The sequence below is a fragment of the Phacochoerus africanus genome, chromosome 3, assembly GCF_016906955.1.
Source record: "Phacochoerus africanus isolate WHEZ1 chromosome 3, ROS_Pafr_v1, whole genome shotgun sequence".
NCBI classification, from domain to species: Eukaryota; Metazoa; Chordata; class Mammalia; order Artiodactyla; family Suidae; genus Phacochoerus; species Phacochoerus africanus.
This window is the reverse complement of record NC_062546.1, coordinates 108,121,390-108,146,462: the sequence shown is the minus strand read 5'-3', so window position 1 is coordinate 108,146,462 and position 25,073 is coordinate 108,121,390.

Genomic DNA, 25,073 nt, shown 5'->3' with positions numbered 1-25,073 from the left:
AACTCCACTATAATTAGAATATCCTTATAGTACTAGTCTCCTTTGAAAAGACCCACTGTTGGATATTAAGTCTTTCAAATACAATGTTATGTATTTAGTCTACAAAAGCTGTATCTTACTGAATAGAACTAAAGACTTATTGGAAGCCGCCAAGACCCCACTCTGTATTGTAGGGACTCACACAGTGTGCTGCTGAGAGCTGTAAATTTAAAGAGATGGAGATGACATTTAAAATCATTCATTCGTGTTATATGCTTTGCTTCGAGAACAATGGGCATGCTTCTCCAACAATGTAGGCTAGAACAATCTCTGAGTGTGTGTGTTTCTTTAAAGGTAATAATAATACAAAAGCAGAGCTGGGATTCGGGGACTCTAGTTTACAAACACCAGTTTACTGAAGCAGCTTCATACTAATAACTAAGTTCCAAAATGAGTCAAACAGAAACGGAATGCTGAACAATTAAGAATCTCTCCCCATAAGCCCATCTCTATCATTTTATTAAAGGCTACTGGGAAAACCCTTACTGAATAACTAATTCTAAATTATATTTGATGAAAACAAATTAATGTAATAATTTTCTTTCTGAAATTAATTTAAATCTCTGTGGATGCTGCAACAAATTTAGTCTTTACTATGCATATGGAAAGTTATGGAAAGCCTTATTGCATTCACCGCTTTAGGCAAAGATTCATTGTTTCACAGTCACTGGTAATAGCCATTATTTCAATTTAGCAAACTTGCTTTCATCAATCATTTTTGCCTCTTTGGCTCAAATATTTAAAATTACCCTGTATTTTGTCCATATAGATAACATACTTGCCAAAATGCTATGGTATAATGTGTACTGTTTCCTAAAGGCCCTATTTTGTTTCTAGAAATCCTCCCCCATGCCTATTTTCTCCAGTTTTATTCTTGCCATTGAATTCAAACACAGGAAATACAATCTTCATGCATATTATAAAGCTCAGATGTTGCTTTTGGTTGATTATTTAAGTGCAAAGTGAATCATCTGCATTTACAATGGGGTTATTGAAGTGGCGATTCACTGTTGCTTTAGAAATGTTTCAAATTTATAGCTGAATATCTACACTGAAGTTGCCCTTTTCTTCCTGTTAATCAAAATCATGCAATTAGTAGGATTTAAAAATATCTTCAAACTAAAATCACTTTGCCATGGCTTCAAAAAATAAATCCATTCATAATTAATCTGACAGCCATACATATTAACTCTAGAAATACTGAATAGAGAAAAAAAATAATTGAAAAGTCACAAATACTTTTGATGGTGTGAGGAAATGGATGTGGAAATGGATAAATTAGAATGTTAGAAAAAAAATCCCATTGGAAGATGCCTGGTAGCCAGGTCACTGGCCCAAAGAGGCTGGTGCCCCATACATGCATATCCAGGATGGGCCCCTAAGGTCAGGGGAGAAGAAAAAAGAGTGCCCTGAAATCTCATCTCAGGGTGGTTTATGTGACCTCAAGTTCTTCAGTTATCCTGATCTGTTTATAAGTCCCTAGAGTGGGGAAAACAGATGATCACAAATATTACATACTTGATATAACTTTAATTTTGCTTATGGGAATTCTGGGATTGAGAAAGACTAGCATATGTTATTCATTCCTATGTTGATTATTTTCTTCAGGTTACTGCACATTAATAGCGTTATGGCTCCATGTTATGAACATGTACCTGTATCTGGTGAACATCTAGATACTACAAAACCTTGTCCCACTCCCTGAGTAGTGATGGTGGCCTCAGAACTGGGCTGAGTTTGAACTTGACTCTGGGAGGAGCCAAGCACTTCCTGGGAGGCCCTGACCTTCCCAAGCCTCAGCTGTATTTTCTGCAGCATTTTCTGTCCCATCACCTGCCCTGGGTGCTGTTTAAAGCTTAAAATGAAAGTGGAATGTGTGTGCTGTGATAAAACAGTGCTACAAAACAGCAGTTTCTCGCTGGTTTACTGTAGCTTATTTACATATTTGGCACCATGTCACTAGATTTTCATAGAGTTTGTGAATGAGATAAATACTGATTTATTGTGAATTTCTCAGTGACATGGAGAATATCTACAAGTAATATCTTCAGAACGATTTGGGAAAAAAGGAGTAGGTTCCCAAATCTGAAAGAAGATTCCACTGTTCATCACTAACAGAGAAAAATTTAATTTCCACACCAGCTTAAGTTCCTCTACCAAAACCACAGACAGACTTATTATCATTATCATCATCACCTTTCTGATAATTCACATAATGTTTTGTCAATGATGTAGTGATTTTTTTTTTTTTTGCTTTTTTAGGGCTGCACCAGTGGAATATGGAAGTTCCCAGGTTAGGGGATTCAAGTCAGAGCTGCAGCTGCTGGCCTACGCCACAGCCACAGCAATGTGGGATTGGAGCCGTGTCTCTGACCTACACCAAAGCTTGAGGCAACGCTGGATCCTTAACCCACTGAGCGAGGCCAGGGATCAAACCCACATGCTCATGGATCCTAGTCAAGTTCATTATCACTGAGCAATGATGGGAACTCCCTGTAGTGATGTATTAATGACAATAATATTGTCAACTGAAATACATGTGATACTATTTAGTAAATATGAAATATATATAATGTAATTTTTTCTAATGTGTTATATTCTTTATGTCTTAGAAAAAATCATTGCATTATATACATATATATATATAATATTCTGATATGGATTTTTTTCTAATTTTTTTAAGATGACATACTACAAGCAGAGGACAAATTAAAGATTCAAGGTATCATATCCAAACCCACACTTTATGGTCCAGCTTTGAGACATTATCTTAGTGGTATGTTTATTTTATCAATATGACAGTGACACAGAAAAGGTCCAGAAGCAGCCACTCAACTCATTACAGAGGTGTGGCTACCAGATGTCAGTAATCACTGACGAGATGTGTCAGCTATAATATTATCAAGAATACAAGAGTCTAGGGGATGAGAAGGGAGTAGCTAATCAGGGTAGCACACTTCTTTAGCCAACCCAGATGAACTTTGGAAGACTATTTTAAATAGAATGAAATGAGAAACTCTTAAGGCTGATTTACAAAATTTTTAATAATCATCTTGATCTTCTGCCAGATGGAAAGTTGAATTAAAAAAGAAAAAAGAAAAGAGCTCAAGCGAATGGAGTTCCCATCATGGCTCAGCAGAGATGAGTCCAACTAGTATCCATGAAGACGTGGGTTTGCTCCCTGGCCCCACTCAGTGGGTTAAGGATCCAGTGCTGTCGCGGGCCATGCCATAGGCCAGCAGCTGCAGCTCTGATCCTACACCTAGCCTGGGAGCTTCCATTTGCCATAGGTGCAGCCTTTTAAAAAAATTAAATAAAATAAAATTTAAAAAGAGCTCAAGCAAGAAATAATCACACTTTAAATGTGGAGAGTCATGCTGCAAGGTACACTGTGCTTACTGTGATGTCTGTAAGGTGGGATTCTGATAAAGATGGAAAACAAGAGCAGGCCTCCTCTCTTCCCTAAGAGACACTTCACACCCATTAGACTCTCAAGGCAATTGATGAGAAGTAGTATCTCTGTTAACAATCAGTTCTAAAGTTATTCCTGACTATGAAATGAAACAATTTACAACTCTGTATATCTCAGTAATGACTATGTGCTTATTTAACCATAAAATCTATAAAACACACCCACAGAGATGAGCAATTCGGCAGCAATAAAGCCATAGAAATTGTTAGAGGTAGTCAATGAAGTAAGGCTGAAGAGGATCCCACTTTTATTCAGGTAAATACTGTACCCATTTGTTTGTGAACTACTTTTTTCCAGGCTCTCTTTCAATTATTTCTAAGTGAAAGAGGACAAATTCCCTTGCTTTAGACCTTCACTTTAATGGCAGTGTTAATTTGAATTCTCAGAACATTGGCTGCATTGTGTTAGAGTTTATTAGGCAATAATACACAGTCACTTCATCAACTGAAGCTAATATTCTCTGTATTTAATTAGACTTGCAAAGAAAAGAAAAATCAGGTAAAAAATGTTAGATTTACTCCAAAAATAAATCCAAATGTGGCCTAGATTAAATGTGGAGAGGGAATAAATGGATGTTTGAGTGTACTTTGGGGAGGCTGAAATCATTTAAAAAGGTATGGTGGTGAAAACTGTATTTCAACTTCATATTATGCCATAGTAAAGCCACAACCCTGGAGGGGTTCCTTTAATTGTAGACTATTGCAATTCTACTCACTAGAGACATTTAGGTAAACAGCCCACTAAGACAACCAGAGGATGTTCTCATGGACTTCATGAATACATATGAAAATAAATTACCAATAAAGGAAGATAGGATATAGAATTTGTAATTTCACGATGAATCTTATTTTCGCTATAAATCATCTGAACCAATGATAAAGGATAATTTCTTTTTTATCTTGAAGCATAATCATAATTCTATTATCAAAACAAATTATTATTCTTAACTCTTTTTTTTTACTAAAGTATATTTGATTTACAATGTTCTGCCAATTTCTGTTATAAAGCAAAGTGACCCAGTCATATATATGTGTGTGTGTGAGTGTGTGTGTGTGTGTGTGTGTGTATTCTTTTTCTTATATTATCTTCCATCATGGTCTATCTCAAGAGATTGGATATAGTTTCCTATCCTACACAGTGGGACCTCATTGCTTATCCATTCTAAATGTAATAGTTTTCATCTACTAAACTCCCCATCCATCCCACTCCTTCCTCACTTCTCCTTGGCAATGACAATTCTGTAAGATAATTATTAATATTATGAAATAGCTATCCAGTTACTGTTTAAATTTCTGGATTGTTTCAAAGTTTCTTTTACAGAATATTTATTAGACTCTAAATATAAATAAAATCCATACATTATAGTTGGATTAAATAAAGTCTCTCATATTTCCAGCCCCTTAAAAAGATAATTTCTTGTGTGAATGTATCCTTTTGTTATCTGAAATTTTACAAACATGGTTTTTAAGCAACAGCAGCCCGGGCCAAGGTTGAGGTGTTGCTCAGAAGTCCCCGGGCATTTAAGACATTGATCAGGTTGAAGAATAAAATTAATAAATTAAATGCTATTAGATCTGATATAAAATATCACCAACTTATCAAGTGTTCTCAAAGCTAAAAATAAAACTTTCTTTCCTCAGTTTTCCCTCTAAGGTATCAGTTTGCTAAAATAAATGTTAAGACTCAGCACCATAGTGAGGAATTTTATTATCTCTCCATCACAGGTTTTCCATAGGATAGCCCTCCTGTGTAGAGCACTTCCCTTTAAGGTTTTCTTTCCTGTATATGAAACCTCATAGCAAATTTAGTCACCCAAGCTGGCTTTTGTTTTTGCTGACAGTTAAATCATAAAAATAATAAGTGGTATTTTCTTTTGTATCATAAAATCTTATTTTCTGGGAGAAAAGGTCAAAATTATTTCAAGAAACTCACTAATAAAAGAATAGGTATACGGGAGCCTTTGTCATCTCTTATTTAAATCAAATGGTGCATTTCTTAGTGAATACTGATAGTTTATACAGTTTCAAATTGCTTCCCAAAGTACTACTGCTGATACTGTCAATACAACTACTTCTATTGATTTTCACAAATATTAAAAAGATTCTTTTATCGAGAGCTTGATCAATTAGAAGCACTTTTCAAAATATGCAAATGTACTAGCATGTTTAACCCTCACAATTATTCTGTGAGATAAGCACTATTATCATCTCCATTTTTATGAAAACAAACATTAAGTAACTTGTACCCAGCTAGCAACTGGCAAAGCCTTCAAGCCAAGGCATCCTTCCTCTGCACTGACATATTTTATCTCTAAGGAACCCCTACACACATAACATGAGAATACAATGTTCAGTTGGAAATATAATAATTTCTTCAAATAGTGAAAAATAATTTATGATTGAAAAAATACCATGCTTTCCAAATATTAAATACAATTAACATACTATTTAAAAGTAGGCTATATGTGACAAATGAGATCCTTTTACATAAAGAAGGAATGAGTAGGTAGCTGGGGCCAAAGACATGAAGTGATCTTCTTAGTATCAAATACTTAGTAGAAAGAACAAAGTGAGAACTCTTACTCTCAGAGACTGGTTTACCTTCACTGAATCATATCACTATTATGAAGGTGTTTGAGAAAAGCGAATTCCTCTACAGTAAGTTTTGATCACATGCAGTAAGCGGCCCTCTAGAGAACCTTCCATGGTCTATCTCAAGAGATTGGATATAGTTATACCTCCTGGTATTCTTTTTTTTTTATGGAATCTCCTCTCTTAAGACTATGGACTGGACTCATTTGCTTACTTATAATGAAAAAATATCAGATGGTACTTCTAAGATTAAGTTACACAAAGACCATGGATTCTGTCTTGGTTCTCATTCTTATTCTCTCTCTGTCAGAGCCCTCAACTCTGCAAGAGACCACCTTGCTACATTGTGATGAGCATATGGAGAGACTCACATAGCAAGAAACACTCTCCAGCCACCAGTGATTGCATACTGAGATAGCCAACAGGCATAAGAAAGTGCATGGGAGTTCCCATCATGGCTCAGTGGTTAACGAATCCGACTAGGAACCATGAGGTTGCATGTTCGATCCTTGGCCTTGCTCAGTGGGTTAACGATCCGGCGTTGCTGTGAGCTGTGGTGTAGGTTGCAGACTCGACTAGGATCCCAAGTTGCAGTGGCTCTGGCATAGGCCGGCGGCTACAGCTCCAATTTGACCCCTAGCCTGGGAACCTCCATAGGCCGCAGGAGCGGCCCAAGAAAAGGCAAAAAAGAAAGGAAGAAAGAAAGAAAGAAAGAAAGGAAGGAAGGAAGGAAGGAAGGAAGAAAGAAAGTGCATGGAAGAGGGTCCTCCACTATTTAAACCTGGAAATGATTGCAATACCAACTAACACTTTGATGGCTGTCTCAACCAAAGTCTGAGCTTAAATTGCAGAGTTAAGATGCCCTCAAATTCCTGGCCAAAAAAGCTAACTTCTGGAGTATTTTTTTAAAGATGTAGTACAGATCTAACAAACCACACATATATTATAAATATATATAGAGAGAGGCAGGCACACATATAGAGACCCGGTGCAGATATACTTAAAACAGCATATCTTCAAGGACAAAATTCTATTATACTTAAGTTAATGAAATTGTCATTATTTCAAATTATGTCAACTCATGACAAATCAGACCAAAAAAATAAACCTTGTTTAAAAATTAGGCCTAATTAAGAATTAATAGACAAAAGTTATTCTTCAAAGAGATGGAGCAGTGGTTAAAAAGTTTCCATTTTTATAATAGCAACAGCAATTTTTTTCCCAAATGTAGGATTCCTCTTCCACATTCAAAAATTTGCCAAATCTATGTTCCTGTTTTTATGAAAGCACAGCCAAAATTTAAGAAATTTCTTTTATACTATTAAAAATACACTGCAATCAGAGTTCCCATTGTGGCTCAGCGGGTTAAGAACCCAACTAGTATCCCCAAGGATGCAGGTTTGATCCCTGGCCCCACTCAATGGGTTAAGGGTCCAGCAGTGCCGTGTGCTATGGTGTAGGTCACAGACATCGCTTGGATCTGGCATTGCTATGGCTGTGGTGTAGGCTAGCAGCTGCAGCTCCAATTCGACCCCTAGCCTGGGAACTTCAATATGCCAGGGGTGCAGCCACACACACACACACACACACACACACACACACACACATGCTGCGATCTTTTGTGTGTGTGTGTCTTTTTTTGTCCTTTTAGGGTCTCATCCAAAGCATATGGAGGTTTCCAGGCTAGAGGTCAAATTGGAGTTGTGGCTGCTGGCCTATGCCACAGCCACAGCAACAAGGGATCTGAGCTGTGTCTGTGACCTACACCACAGTTCATGCAATGTTGGATGCTTAACGCATTGAGCAAGGCCAGGGAACCAACCCGCGTCCTTATGGATACTAGTCAGGTTTATTAGCCACAGAGACATGATGGGAACTCCTGCAATCTTTTTGTATAATAAATATGATGTAATAATATTACACTGATTAAGTCTGTCTTTATAGACTTTGAAAGTGATTCATTGACCCCATCTCAACAAAATTAAACTCTAATCATTTCCATTGTATATATCTCTTTGTTGCTTTTATATATCCAGATTATTTTAATAGAATTCAAAAGCAAAACTATAAAGTGGATTTGTATAAACTGAATGAATTCTTAAATGTTTGTTCAATTCTTAATCACTTAACACTTGTAGAGTCATAAACAGACTATGCATTTCATCCCTAAGTATTGTCTTTCAAATATAACAGCAGTTATTTTTTTTAAAGTCCAAATCATTGTAGAAGTTTTGACCAATATCTAGTCAAATCAAATTTCAGAAGAAATGCTAAGTATTTATCCACAGAATTTAAATGTGACTTCACAGGAGGCTTTATGGTAAAGTTTAAGAGATGTTCTGTAGGTGAAGCTGGGAAAAAATCCAGTTGTTATCGAACAGAGCCCACTGTGCACGTTCAAAGAGAAGGAAAGGACAACGGGGAAAAATCTGTGCATTGCTTTTAAAGTTTCAAAGTTGAAAGAAAGCTGCAGTGTACACTTTACATTGCACATATTTCTCCCAAATTCATCAATCTCTTTTTCATCTGTTCTTAAAAAGCACATCTCATTTTCTTCCTAGAGGCCATAACTCCTACTGAGAGAAGTAGTACACAGAGAAATGCTAAGGATAAGGGGAAGCAATTCAGCTTTCACAGTTACCCTCAGAAATCATTGACTAAAGGCAAGTTTTATATAGATGAATTTTCTTCTATTTTATTTTCTTATTTACCAATATACCCATAAACTGACATGCATTTCTTAAGTTGCTTTAATGTCATCATAGCCATGTCATGATTTTCCAAGTATTTGGAGGGGAAAAAAAAAACAAAACAAAACTTCACATGCCTATCTTATATTCGCTTTGAAGGAGTACAGTTCTTCAGGTTAGTGCTGTTGTTATTAGCAGTGCATGAAAATGTCTTATTTTCTGCTCAGGATAATAATAACCAAGAACTTTAAAATTATAGAAAATATTAAGAGCTAGGAAATAGAATTTAAGAAAAATCACCGCCAATAGTTAGCTGAAATGCTAACTTGGGAAAAGTCCGTAGTAGTACTAGTATTGCCTTAAAAGGTAGATAAATAGCATTGACAGAGCAGGAAATCACATAACGATTAGAATGGAGAAAAATATGGCTGGCCAGTCCCACTTTCTTGCATGAAAATTAGATTAGCATTTCAGTCCTTCTATTCTTGAACAAGGATAAATATTAGATAAGAAATATATATACATATGTAGTTAGAAGTCAGCTTTACTTTGGTTTTCCTATTAAAACTACACTACTGATGGTGCAACCACTATGGAAAACAGTATGGAGTTTCCTCGGAAAACAAAAAACAGGATTACCAACCAAGATATGATCCAGAAATCCCACTCCTGGCCATATATTCAGAGAAAACTATAATTCAAAAAGTTACATGTACCCCTATATTCATAGCAGCGCTATTCATAACAGCCAAGTCATAGAAACAACCTAAATGTCCATCAGCAGATGAATGGATAAAGAAGATGTGGTATAGATACACACTGGAATTTTACTCAGCCATAGAAAAGAATAAAATAATGCCATTTGCAGCAACATGGATGCAAATAAAGATTCTCATACTAAGTGAAGTAAGTCAGAAAGAGAAAGGCAAATAGTATTTGATACCTGGAATCTAATATATAGCACAAGCAAACCTGTCTATGAAACAGAAACATATTCATAGACATGGGGAAGAGACTTGTGTTGTTAGTGGGAAAGAGGTGGGGGAGGGGTGGGGTGGGAGTTTGGAGTTAGCAGATGTAAATTATTGTATATAGAATGGATAAACAACAAGCTCGTACTGTATAGAACAGGGAACCATATTCAATATCCTATGATAAACCATAATGGAAAATAATATTTTAAAAAAGAAGAAAAAAAATAAATTGGCCAAGTAAAAAAAAAAATTACCTTACTGATATATACATATAGTTTAAGAGATGCGATGAAACAACGTTTATACATCTACATTTTGCAGTGGCCTTATACTCTAGTTTGGGGTCTGGCATTTGCAAGCTGGCAGGGGTCTGAGTTCACTCTGTGGGTACAGCAAACTGGTGCTGCATGCCATTTCAAAACTCAGACACTAGGAATGATTCTCACTGTACATGTATTTGGTTCTTTAATTTACCATATGGACTGATAATTTGGAGACATTTAAAATGCAAATGACCACTATTTCTTATGATCACCTTTCAAATCAACTTATAGAAGGAAGAGGTAAGGGCAATACAGCAACCAGAGTGACTAAAGAGTAAATCTTAGCTTGGTAGAAGACATTCAGATGAAGAAAGAATAATTTTTTAACACTTCTTAAATTTGCATATACCATTATCAATATGAAGAACAAAAAACACATAAAATAAATACATATAAACTATGAGAAAATGCATAAATGTTAACATGGGATACTTAAGCTGTGTGTAAATATTTACACAAGGGTACTTAGACCTGGAATAAGTAACAAACGAAAAGGTATGTTAAACCAAAGTTGAAATTTCTATTGCTTCCTGAACTGTTTAAAAAAATCCTCCTGCAAACATCTTTCAAACTTACACATTTTAAAAGAGAAACAAATTCAGAAATCAGCTATTTTTATAACCAACTAAATTTTTAACAATGATTAATTTGGAAAGTAACAACAAAGGGATTTGTTTAGCTTGCAGTTCAATATTTAATTCTAAAAATCTTGTCAGCTGAGAAACAATGTCTTGCTTTAACAGGAGCAATAGGGATAATTTCATTATTGGATATTTTGACTATGCTACCACAAAGTTATTATTCTTTAAATATGTACTTCTTAGGATGTCATAAGGTATTTTTAAGCTTTCTCTATTTTTTTTTACTTTTAAAAAGAAGTATTACTTATGAGTAAAAAATTGGGCAACATTCACCAAAGGATTTTTTGAAATTAAAATTCAATGATCCATTACTTCTGCAGCGTCTTACATTATATCTATGCAAGATTTCTGAGGCTCTTTTAGAAGTATCATGCATACTTATTCTTCTAACAGGCTGCTTAATGATTTGCAGTCATATCACAGAATGCCACAACTCTAAGAAGTTGGTAATATGAGAGCAGATGGTCCTAATTATGTAAGTAACTTGCAGTAAGCATTCAAAGGAATTCAGAACATTTTATGTGTGTGTTGGGGGGGAGGTGTGCACACATGCATCAGTGCGTATGCTGCAGAAAATAGCATGGAAAAATAGAGAGATGCAGTCAGTGCACACACATATATACTTACTCTCTACTATTTTCTGCATGACAAAAACTTTAGACTTGAAATATACTGAATAGAGCAGTCTTCTCTGTAATGTAGGCATAGATTGCAAAAATAATTTCTTAAACTTAGTATTCCCCTCTCTGTATGGTGTTCTGATGTCTTGGAGTGTCACATCAAAAGAAGGAAGAAGTGTTATTTGCATTCATCCTATAGCTAACTATTTGCCATTTTAGGAATTGACAAAATGTCATGCATCTAATATACATTTCCATTTCCCTATTTTGTACAGTTGACAACACTGCAACCTTCTGAAATTAACTTTGACCCAAGGATTCTTTTCTTGCAAAAGCTATTGTCAATACTGTGGCAATGAATGCATTAAATTGTATTCAATCCCTGGATCTGAAACAAAAGTCACTCAGAAATGTACTCCTAAATACTCATTCTAGCAGCCCAAAAAGATTTTCAGGACTGACATATTTTAATTAAAGCACTTGAGCTGACATGGAAGTGTAGAATGGCACATCCCTCCATAATTATGCACTTATAGTTTGACTTTAGGTTTTCCTATTTAAACCCTGTTCCTGGGCATAGTAGTCCATACATAATGTCCAGTACAATAAGGAGATTATTCAAATTTTTAACAGATGAAGCAAGCACTGGAAAAGCTATAAAAATAATATTCAAATTATAATTTATACATATTTAAAAGAGCTTAAGGTGTATTAAGGTGTAAGGTATAAACTACAATAAATGTTAATAAATTATTAATGGTGCATTCTGACGAGAATTAAAGATGGGCTCGATTCAAAGACAATTCCTGCAGGGAAAAACATGCACATTTTATTTTATGATTTAAATTCTGTAGAGAGCACAGTTTGATATGCAACACTTCAGAGAACTGCAAGCTCTAGAAACAATCAACTTTCATTCTAAATGATAAAAATTAATACAGATATTATTTTAAATTAAATTTGAAGCATTTTTATAGGCAGAAAAATGATTATGGAAATTATGAACCTTAAAATACTTGTAATCCACCAAAGATGATGTTTTAAATTGCAATCAACCTGTCAGAGTAATTTTCCTCTTTAAAAATATATGTTAAGCGAGTAATTTTGGTTCAGAAAGTCAGTTTTCAGCTCTTTGTCATCTTTTTTCCCAAATTAAAGCTTGTAAGATTGATGATTTAAGGGTCAAAATGTGAAGGTTCATAAAATACTAAAAGTCTTTTGTGAAGAATTAAAGCAACACAACTTAATCAAAGTTAAGGAAAAAATACTTACACCTCAGAGAACAAAGAGCTGGCAAGGCAGGAAGATTAAAAACACACTGCTACCATGGCAAACTATTTTCCACCTGTAGAGAACAGGTGATCATAGACTTGAAGTGGAAAAGTATTTATTTACCAAACGGAAAATGTACAATTTCCACAGGAAAAAATTTGGTTTTATTAGGATGTCTAAAAGAAAGTATTTGCCAGCAAATACACCTTAAAATACTCATTGATTTGGCTCTGGTTTTATTAAAACTAAAGGAAAAACAAAACCACACACATCAGAAAGTACAGGGTGGTCCTAAGGGAAAACTTGGGGGACCTTTAGTGCGATAAGAGTTCAACGGGTTACATCAGGAAGTCTTGTGGCCTCTGTTCTCCAACACAAGGCAATAAAAAATCTCATATTCCTTTCAAACTCCCTGTAGCTGAACTTCAATGTGGAGTCTGAAATTTAGCATGGGGAAAATTAAACACTGATGTTCAGCCAGAATTTCATTGAGCTGTTTTGCAAATAGTGGATAGAATATATGTGAACCAAAGGTATTTACAAGACAATAGGCAGGCTTCAAGTAAAGGCTATTATTATTTCTACACCAGACCTCATTGTTTTATACTTTAAATATATCGCAAGTTATCTCCAGGTACTAAGACAGAATATGTGGGATATTTAATATCTAGGTCCAGAAAGCCATGGCTCTAGAAGCAAATGCTCTGAAATGCAATGCAAGTTTGAGAAGATGTTTTAGCAGACAAGCCATTGTGCCTTATTTAACTTTCCTTGAACCCTTGAAAGACATAAGCAATAACACAGCAATTGTCTTGAATAATTTACAACGTATGGTAAATTACAGTGAAATAATAAATTTGCATGTTCAACCAAAAATTATTGGCTGATTGATTATTGGCTATTTTTGGAAGTTTGCTAGATAATAAAATGCATTTAATTAAACTGATTTCATTTGAAGTAACTATGTTCATCTATATATGTAAGTCCATTCAAATGTACTTTTTCAAGAAGTTTTTAAGGAACTATACTTCTTTCAGTGTTCTGAATTTTCTATTGCTATAGAATGGACAAAGATAATGTGAAGATGCAAAAAGAGAATGCATTACATAAGTTTTACTTTATTTTCACATCATTCTTAATGCTTGCTGACAGGGGGTAGGTATACAGTAATCGTATTTTGTGTAGAAATATCAAGTATAAAAGGCTTTGTATGATTGCTAGTGACTCAGTTTATAGTTACTGAATCTTAAGATAGAAACTCGAATATAGAAGTCACTACTCAGGATAAAAAAAAATAAAATTTTCCATGTGTGACAACATGGATGTAAGGTATTATGATTGGTGGAATAAGACCAGAAAAAAAAGAATGCTGTATGTTTTCATTTTTATGTGAAATCGCAAAAATAAAACTTGAACAAATAAAACAGAAACAGATTCTCAGATACAGAGAACTAGAGGTTTATCTGAGGGGAGGGGGTGGGAAAGCACCAAAGTAGGTGAAGAGAATTAACAGATAAAACTACTAGGTGTAAAATAAGTCACAGGGATGTAACTACAGCGCAGGGAATATAGCCAGGATGTTATAACAACTTTGTAAAGAGTATAAGCTATAAAATATCAATTCACTACATTGCCCACCTGACATTAATATAATATTATGTCAACTACACTTCAATTAAAAAAATAGTAAACCACTTTTTAGTTTTATAGCACTTTGATTTCACAAAGCTGCAGCTTCAGGAGGGTTCTATGATCTGAAAGGGTGAATATGAACTGGTATATACTGGGAATATGAGTTAGTGCCTTATTTATATTTGGGCCCAGTCTAAATATTTTAACAGACCAATATATTCCTTAATCTGCACTGAAGACTTTAAAAACATATTTAGACTCTTTAGGCTTTGTTTTATAACAGTGTTTGCTTTACATAAGAGTACATAGGGTTACAAAGTTTTCAGAAATGGAATTTTTGAACACAGAATCTGAGGAAACTCACACACGACAAATTTGCCAATATAACTCATACTAACATTCTATTTTCAGCACCTTTTGCTTAACTACAGAACTTATATACTACCTTTGTTTAAAGATGAACAATATGCTATCGCAGTTCATAGTACTGGGCTTAATAATAACTTTAAGTGTCTAAAAATTACCTTGATTAGGAACTATTACTCGACTGTAACAGCAGGTGAGCAGGCGAATACTATGTCAATTGTTAATAAGAGAGTTCTTATGATTCATAGATATTGTAATGATCTTTGAAACAGACATCTAAGCAGAAAATGTTGATGAGTCTTTTGTCTTTAAACTATGTCATTCTTAATTTGACTAAAAAAATAAATGAAAATGCAATATAACTTGCTGATAAGAGCTCTCCCACTTAATAGAGTTTACTAATCTCCAGGGATAAGATAAAACAGGTAAATCTGCTAAAAGAAGCAGAGCCATAATAGACATTGAGGAATTCTGGAATCAAACTAAGTTTCATCTCCCCAAATCAAGAAGTGTGATCTGTGGTTATTGCATAACATAGAATCAGAGGTCAATAACAGCTATATGAAAACTGAAAATGCTGGAGTTTGGTAATTTTTTTAACTTAACATTTTATTCTGTCAAAAGGTTTTTGTAATTTTTCAATAAAACCTCTATATTAGATATGCTCTTGATATTAAAATTATTATGGTAAAGACAATGGATCATTATAAGAAAATAACTTACTTTTTCTAGTCATCTAAATAGCCACTAGATACCTTACTTCCTTGACATCTCTCCATCGCAAAGGATGTATCCTAGTTTTTGATTCACACTTCTAACCCCTCTCTCTTCCAATCCTACTGTGTGACAGGATGAGGCCGGGCCTGTGTTTGCTGGGGCCCTCATGGTATTCTAGCTCTTGGAATAGTGCCTGGTCCATTGACACCTTTCAATAAACATTATTGAATGCATAAATGAAAGGAAACCAGATGGAATGTAGTATACAAAAACACAAGCCAATATTTGTTATAAAATATTGTTAATCTCCAACAAGTCCAAGATGAGGAACTATCACTTGGAAGTGATTTTTTTTCATGATCATCATCAAGATTGAAATAATTTTGAACTTCCTTTGAAAAGACAAACAGATATGATGAAAAGAAAGAGCACTTTGAATTATGAGTAAAGAATCCTGGATTTTAGTTTAAGTTTTGTCTGTCATGTGATGTCCTTATTCATTAAATGAAAAAAAAAAGAGCCAAAAATTATTAATGTACTTCTACCCCTAAAACTCCAATAAATTAACTACAATTACACTTTATATGAACTACTCAGAATCCTTTTCCAGAAATAAAGGTATAAATAAATTTGTTGCTTTATTTGTTCAGCAAGAATTTAAGGAAGGCCTACTCTACCTTGAGGCCCAGTATCATGTCTCTTCTAAAACAAAAGTGGAGTAAAGGGTGAGACACTAACTCCCTTACAACCTGCTATACTCAAGTTCCTACAAGTCATAAAGAACCTATCCGTCATAGATACTTGTGTTACTGTCACCTTAAGGTAGCACAAGTCCTGGTTTCATGGATTGGATGTGTAATATACAGATCCAACACAGAGAGGTCTTCTCTGTGCCATAGATAATCCATGTCTGCAGCAGCTGAGCTAACCAAGAAGTCAGTCAAATCAAAATCCATGTCACACTGCTTGTTTGGTTTTAAGTGGTCAATCTTATTTTAGTAATTGGCTGGGGCTCAGAAAGCATTTCAAAAAAATAAACTTTTAGAAACCTTTGAAATTGAAAAGTGGTGGTATGTCACCAGATGGGAGGTTTTTGATGGGAATTAACACAAACTAGTACACGGTCTTGGAACTTTCAGCCTGTGTGGTGTCAGATGAGAGAAGCATTCTCTTTGGTTCCATTAATTCTGATATTGTGTGTAGATGGATGATTCTGTTATTTTAATACTTCAGATTCCACTCAGCCATAAAAAAGAATGAAGTAGTGCTATTTGCAGCAAAAAGGATGCAACTAGAGATTCTCATACTAAGTGGAATAAGACATAAAGAGAAAGACAACTACAATATGATATCACTTATATGTAGAGTCTAAAATGTGGCACAGGAGTTCCTGTCGTGGCACAGTGGTTAACGAATCCGACTAGGAACCATGAGGTTTTGGGTTCGATCCCTGGCCTTGCTCAGTGGGTTAAGGATCCGGCATTGCCGTGAGCTGTGGTGTAGGTTGCAGATGCGGCTCGGATCCCGCGTTGCTGTGGCTCTGGCGTAGGCCGGCGGCTACAGCTCCAATTCAACCCCTAGCCTGGGAACCTCCATATGCCATGAGAGCGGCCCAAGAAATGGCAAAAAAGGACAAAATAAATAAATAAATAAAATGTGGCACAAATTAACCTGTCTACAAAATAGAAATGGACCCACAGACCTGGAGAGCAGATTTGTGGTTGTCAAGGGGGAGGGAGAAGGGAATGGGATGGACAGGAGTTTGGGGTTAGTAAATGTGAGCTATGACATTTAGAATGGATAAGCAATGACGTCCTGCTGTACAGCACAGAGAACTATATCCAGTCTCTTATGACAGAACATGTGGAAGATAATATGAGAAAAATATGTATGTATATGACTGGGTCACTTTGCTGTACAACAGAAATTGACACAACATTGGAAATCAACTATACTTAAATATAATAACTTTAAAAAACACCTCAGATTCCATTTAAATGTGTGGACCATGATAAATGAATGAATTGAGAGAAATCGAAAACATAAAAAAGCCTTGACAGGTCTAACTTTAAGAGGGGAAATAAAATGATTTCCCACAGATGTTGCTACTTATTCTTCCATGGATTTACATAGAAAGTGAACCTTTATATCCTTAAAAGAAATGACTGGGAAATAATGAAGTGACAGTTCTGTGAGTTCACTCCCCTTCACCACCTCACCAGAAGTCATGTCCCGTTACCATTAATCACAAACTTCACTGGATTCTATGTTTTGCTCATATGTGGGGCCCATCATACACCTGAGGTGGAATCCTTCTCCAGTGCCAAAGCACTCTGCTTTATATTAATAATGAAATTACCCTACCTGATATTAATAAAGCAATAAGCAGGCGCTCTGAGGAACTGCTCCCTTGAACACTGAGACCAAGTCATTCAAATGTACAGCTTCTCAAATGTACCTATTTGTTATTTCAAAACACCTCAGTCTCTCCAGTAGCCCTTGAAAACACATTTATAATGAAATCCTGAGAAGGTAATTCATCAAATTGCAGTGTGAATTTGAAGTAGTTTTACAGCAATTTCGTTGTGAAAAAAAGATGCCCCCAAAGCCAAAATGCGTAGTACTTCACAAAACACACAGCATTGGGTGGTATAAAATCAACTTTCCTGTGGAAGAAATCTTCAGGTTCTTTAAAAACAATGACTTGAGTGTCAGGTAGGCATCAGCTAAGCAAATGAGGAGGTCCTGGTGTGATGGGTTAAGGCTCACCCGGTCAGGGATAGTCAAGAGGGCACAACTATGTGAGAAGCAGGTCCCTAGTCTGGGCCCCGGGGTGTAATTAAAAGCCAAGGATTTCTGAAAGGATGTGGCTTCTTTCTTGTGTTTCCTTATTTATTTAACAAATGTTCAAATGTAGATGACACATCCCCTGGCCACAATTTTCCATAGATTAGCTTTTAATTTCCAGCCAGTGGTCTTACCTACTGCGGGTCTTAATATTGAAAGTAAACAGTGACTCTGATTGGAATGAAATGTTATAGCAATATTTCACACTGGGATCACTCTCTACAGATGTTTTCATTTTATTTTCTGTTTACTCAACCTTGCAGGGAAGCCAGTATTAGTAACATACATGATATAATTCAAGGTTTTTTTTTTTCAATGCAGAAACCATTTGAAAGGGTATCAAATTACACTGAAGGTTAGGTTTTTATAGCAAAATTGCATAGTCAATTTATTCAGCATGAAGGGAAATCATTAGTTTATATGCTTCATGAGTTACTTGTATAACAACTGTCAATTTTTTAATGAAAACAACATGACTATATATGTATTTGTGTTTATATATCTATATAAATACATATATATATTATAGAGATGGAATTTAATATTAATAACTAAATCTGGATTTATTTTACAATCTAAGAGAACTAAAATTCTACCACTTGTGGAGTAAACATTTAATATGATACATGTTACTATCAGATTTATTAACATTTAGAGTTGTTTCATATGACACTTGTTCATACTGTAATAGACCTTCAAATTGAAAAATACTACTTCTATAAAAAATAATGTAAACTCTATCTAAAAAAAGTCCAAAATCCAAAATACATTATCTCAAAACAATGTGCCAAAATACAGAAGAAAAAAAATCAATATACAAAAAATAAGCACACAGACTTTGATTTAATTAATATATTTTGTTTATATAGTGGAAATTTTTATATGATTTTATGGAAATGAAATTTAAATAGTTTCATGCCACTAAGAATATTTATAATTACCTTTTCATTTGTCATTTTTATGAAACATTTATCTAAACCAATAGGCTCTACAATAGAGAAAATAGAGAAAAATTGTGTGTGTATGAGAGAGAATAAGCATTCAGGAATCCATTTAGAAACCCAAAAAAGGAAAATTTTTGTTTAAAAGTGACAGGAAATATATTCCTTCTATGTATCGTTGCTTCCAAGTGAAAAAACTCAATATGAATCTTTGCTCATGTTATTATGGATTACATTTCAACATAGGGGTACAGCTGAATAATTCTGCGATAATCTAGATTAAAAAAATATTTGCTTTTACTCAGAAAATACAGAAGTCAAATATTTCTTTTCTGTGTATTGCTCACAAAATTTAACCAACATATTGTATAGACAATTATAAGTAAAATACGCTCCTAATTTATTTGAAAAGATAAGTATGTTCAGGCACTGCTTTCAAACTTAACTTGTGAAGCCAACCAAAACAAAGTATATTTTTTTCTGTGATTAGTTATGAGTATTAGCATTCACCTAAACACATTTTTTCTCAAGACGTACACTCAAGAAGATAACACACAATTCATACTGACTTTTTAAGGACTACTCATTATTAAACCTATTGAGAAAGACATAGCTTCATTAATATGTTAAAAATAATATAAAGCAAGACTATTCTCCATTAGGAACTTATGTAGTGAGCATTCTTAAAGTGTGTCTTTAATAGACTGATTTTCTTTCTCTCCTTTATTCTTCTCCCTCTCTTTCTTTTTCTTTCTTAATAGAAAACATTTTTGTGAAATTCAGAGTTCAAATATTTTCTCATTCTTAATAAAAGAGATAAAGCACTCAAAAATCATTTGACACACAAGAAAATGAAAAGCATGCCTTCTAAATTCTTCTTAAACGTTATTAACTGCGTCTCTATGAGTTTAAATGATTTTTTAAAATATTTAAAACTTCATTTAGCCCATCTTCTATTTAACAACAGTCATCAGTGTTTTCAAAACACTGTTAACAGCATTATGATTGAATTCAAAAAATTTAAGAGCTATTTTCACACTTTTTCAACAGAAGCACTCAAAGACATACAGGAAGCTAAACAATTCATCAACAGCTTATGCCCATAATGATATAGTAATTATTCCAATTCTCCTTATTTTTTCTTCCCTAGTCAGTACCATCCTGAAGCTGGAGTTCACTTACGTACAGAAAAAATGCACATCATGTCTTTCTCCATTAGCAAACACTGCACAAAAAGGGTTACAGTTTATCTTTGTGAAGATTTCTCTTAGGAGCTTTTTAAAAAGTGTGAGCATAGGCAGAAATGCATATAGCAGAGATGTCTGTGTTCCTATTTGCAGCAAGATTCTTTTTAATGTACCTATTAGTGAGAGCTAAACAGTTTGAATGTTGAAAAGAAGGGGCATGCAATTGATGTATAGTTCAACAGTGGATGGAATGCAGAGCTCATTAAAGAGAATACATTTTATACAGCATCTTGAGTTCCAGATATCTCTGAAACCTTGGTACTTACATGTTTCCAACACAACTATGCTAGTTAAAAATAAGAATTAAATCCAAATGTGCTACATCTTTACTCTCCTTCACATAACTCATGAAAACATAGGCAAAGTGAAATTTTGAATTTGGCCTCCATCCAATGCAATGATTTTACTGATCAGAGAAATTTGACTGATTTACAATAGTTACAAATTGTAGTCATTTTTAATAAGGGCATGTTATCTCCCAAGAGATGCAATGTTATTGCAGATTCATGATGCCAGCAACATCCCTACTCAAACATAGAGGGAAAAGAAAACTGGTTCAAAGCTGGCCCTAGAGGGAGCAAATTGGGTTTTTGCCTAGGGCACACACGTTTTTTGGAGAAGGAATGGAATTCCAACACTTACTAGAGGTATTGCTGTCCGTTTCATCTAATAACCCATGGCTGTCTTTGCCAAGCTTCTGGGAGGCTGCGAGGCTTCACGCTTAGAACTGCATCAAGACATCCTGACACAAGCTGGATGGATATAGGATGCCTCGGGGCAGCCTTGAAGCAGAGTGAAGGTTATTGTGGCTAAATGAATGAAACTAGACAGAAAAACTGTAGGCGGCTTAGAAAGAGCAAAGGGATTCTTGATGGTTTCCAGCATAAAATTTTTAGCTGAAGTGGTCACACTGGCATAGGTTTAGATGGCCACCAAACCTAAGCTGACTTTTTCTCCCATAGTTGCTGTATTTATTTTGCACTTAGGCTGCTACAATGTTAGTCTATAAATGAGTCTGTTACCTAATTATTCATGGATCCTGAGATCATGCTTCCCCATAATCAAGTCCAGAGTCCACCCAATACAGGACATTTGCTAAGATTATAAACCTGTTATCTGATTTTAGTCTTTAGAGAGAGAGAGGGAGAGAAATAGATGTTATTTTTTAGAAAATACCACATAAATTAATTTCACATTTAGTATTCTAAAATAAACATACAAGAATAAAACAGATTAAAAATAAAGTGTAATAAAAGTTGTTGTGAGATATATCACCAGATGGTAATAACTAATAACAAAATGCAAAGAAATAAAAGAAAATCTAAATAAAGCTTTCTGATATTTAATTCATTCAATGATTTACATGTGAATTTTAGTTCTATAGTACCAATTTAATAAGTTCAAGGCAAAATACACACATACACGACACGCAGACACATACATACACAGGATATGGAACCTGATTCCTTCTCTTACAGTTTAGAGACCAGGCTCTAGTAAATTTGGAAAAAGTAGCTGTGGGCTTATGATGCATAGTTGAGGGGCTTGTAAAGGAATTTTGAAACTACACACTCACATATTCCAGAAATACACAGAATCCTCTTTCTAAAGGAGGTGTAGAAATGCATTGGAAGCGACAGCTGTGCAGGCTGCCAGCTTGAGGAAAGCCGTTCTCCCCTGGAGCTAAGGCAGAGATTTTTGTGCTGCTGGAAGGAAATGAGAGAGGGGGATAAAAGAAACTGTTGTACTTGATCTATAAGGAGTGAGCTCTTTAAGGGCTCATGGGAGAGTTAAACATAAGATGTTGTTTTGCTTTGTTTTTCAGTGCTTTTATATCTGCATTGTGGGTAGATTAGGATTATGGAGCCAGCTTCTTTTGGTTCCCTCCATCAGGTCAACCACACCATGTTCCTTCCTAATTACTATGGTTAAATGGAAGGAAGAGATATTGTAGTTAAAAGAAGGTCAGATAAAGCAATCACTCTTGGAATATATATTTTTTTGACCTGGGAAAAGAAATCGGTAAGGTGTTGAGATTATAAATAATTAGCATCATGGTTTACTGAAAGAGTAACTCATATTTCTGACATCATTCATAACAATTCTAGGGAAAAAAATTACTATTCACTCTTTCAATCACGCAGAAAAATCTGAATTTTTACAAATCCCTTGAGAGTTGAGCTATGACATTTTGGTGAAAATTACTTTTTTTTTTTTTTTAATTATAGACCCCAGCAATCACACAGAAAAACAGTAAGAACTAATATTAGATTTTTTCCTCAATTATTTCATTAAATGCTCATAACAAGCCTTTGAAGTAGGTCTTTTTATTATCTGCATTTAAGAAATTTAAAAAATGGTTCTCAAAGAGGTATAGTAAAAAGCGACCTTGAAGGAACCTGTATGATGTCAATTTCTGTGATGTTTCCAATGGTCAAGCACCATCACCAGCTTACGTATCAAGTTAAAATAAAACAGCAGCAATAACAAAAAGATTCACTAAGAGTCAAATATTCTTAACCACGGGAGGGAGGGAGAAGGTAGATATCTGTTGAAAATGTTAGCAGAAATTAAGTAGGAAATGCAATAAATGCAATTTTTTTCAGCAAAACTGGCTTCAATTTATGAGTGCCATTAAAAAAAGGATTTCTTAGTTTAAAAAAAAACATATTTAGTAGAATGTTTTCAAATAATACCAAATAAAGTTAACAAGTATTTTTAATAGATTTATAAGTGTAGATAGGTAGAAACATGTTTACATATACAATACAGCTCAGGTTACAGGTATTAACCCGTTATAGTGTCTGGCAAGGAAAATACCAACAATACTTTGTAAATTAGCAAAATATCCAAGGGAAAAATCTTAGATGCAATCCAATGAGCAAAAGAGAAAGAGAATGGGATGAAGGAGAAAGAAAAGGTATAGAAGTCACGCATGTATGTACACATGGGCCCAACTGACGAGGGTGTTTCAGTGAAAAGGAAAAACTAAACCTTTAATAAAAGTAAAGAAACTCTACCAGAATTAATGGATAATAATAAAAATAATCTGTAGAAAGACAGCTGCATAATATAAACTAATGGAATCAAATATTCTTCAGTGGCTGTGTGAAGGTCCTTGTGAGACATTAGACATAGTGTAAATGAGGATATGTCTTTTCTTTTATTAGAACAGCAAGGAAGCGTAGATGAATCCTTTTAATAGTATATATTTGCCACACAGTTCTCTCTCTTCTGCTTCCTTTTAATAAAATAACAGCTCCACTAACAACTGTGGAATTGATTTTAAAAATTATGAGTATACTTATAGTAATCACTATTAAATTTGAATAATTCCAACAACTTCGGGGAAAAATGTAAGTAAACATAGAAAGATGGTTTTCAGAAACTCAATACATGTCTATATGTGTAAAATAATTAACCATGATTCATCCTATTGATTTCCTGGAACCACCATATTATACAGACCAGTCAACTTAAGCTCCATTCATCTTTTTCTTTTCTTTTCTTTTTTTTTTTTTTTGTCTTTTTGCCGTTTCTAGGGCCACTCCTGTGGCACATGGAGGTTCCCAGGCTAGGGATCGAATCAGAGCTGTAGCTGCCAGCCTACACCACAGCCACAGCTACACAGGATCCGAGCTGTGTCTGCGACCTACACCACAGCTCATGGCAACGCCAGATCCTTAACCCACTGAGCAAGCCAGGGATTGAACCCTCAACCTCATGGTTCCTAGTCGGATTCATTAACCACTGTGCCAGGATGGGAACTCCTATCCTTTCATCTTAAGTGATTGCAACCAGTGAGGAGTTTGGTAAAAATAAGATGATCATACAGAGGTGCATGTGGGCATCCCTTTTTGAGACTATCAAAAGAGCTCATAACTTAATTCATCAGTCTCTGTTCAGTTCAGAGGGGTCTCGTGTGTTCTCTAACATCGAAGAGACACCAGTCAAGTATTTCTGCTTTGGTGCTAGTCATGAAAAGGGATAATTAATAAACTGACTTGCCCAGTAATGTCAAAAACAATGATCATTAAAAAATCGTCTGATCTCTATTTCTTATTAGTTAAATTTTATTACAAAAATAGTAATAAAGAGTATTGACTTTATGCCAATTTAAAATTCACTGTTTTACGGAGTTCCCGTCGTGGCGCAGTGGTTAAGGAATCCAACTAGGAACCATGAGGTTGCGGGTTCGGTCCCTGCCCTTGCTCAGTGGGTTAACGATCCGGCGTTGCTGTGAGCTGTGGTGTAGGTTGCAGACGCGGCTGGGATCCCGCGTTGCTGTGGCTCTGGTGTAGGCCGGAGGCTACAGCTCTGATTCGACCCCTAGCCTGGGAACCTCCATATGCCGCGGGAGCGGCCCAAGAAATAGCAACAACAACAACAACAACAAAAAAGACAAAAGACAAAAAACAAAAAAAAAATTCACTGTTTTCTATAATTATAAATATAACAAAAAGTTTGATGCAGATATACGTTACATTACAATTTTTAAATTTATTTGCATTATCACTTGTCACAAAATTTAAAAAAATGCATATTGCCAATTAAGTTTTGTGAGTTTTTGATAAAAATAAAGATGGTGTAAACCTATTATCTTTAAAGATTTCCAGCTGGCACATCATCACTCTGATTAATGTTTCATTATCACACAAAATCAAATGGAATCATTTTAAGAAAAGTCTGAGGGAACTGGTT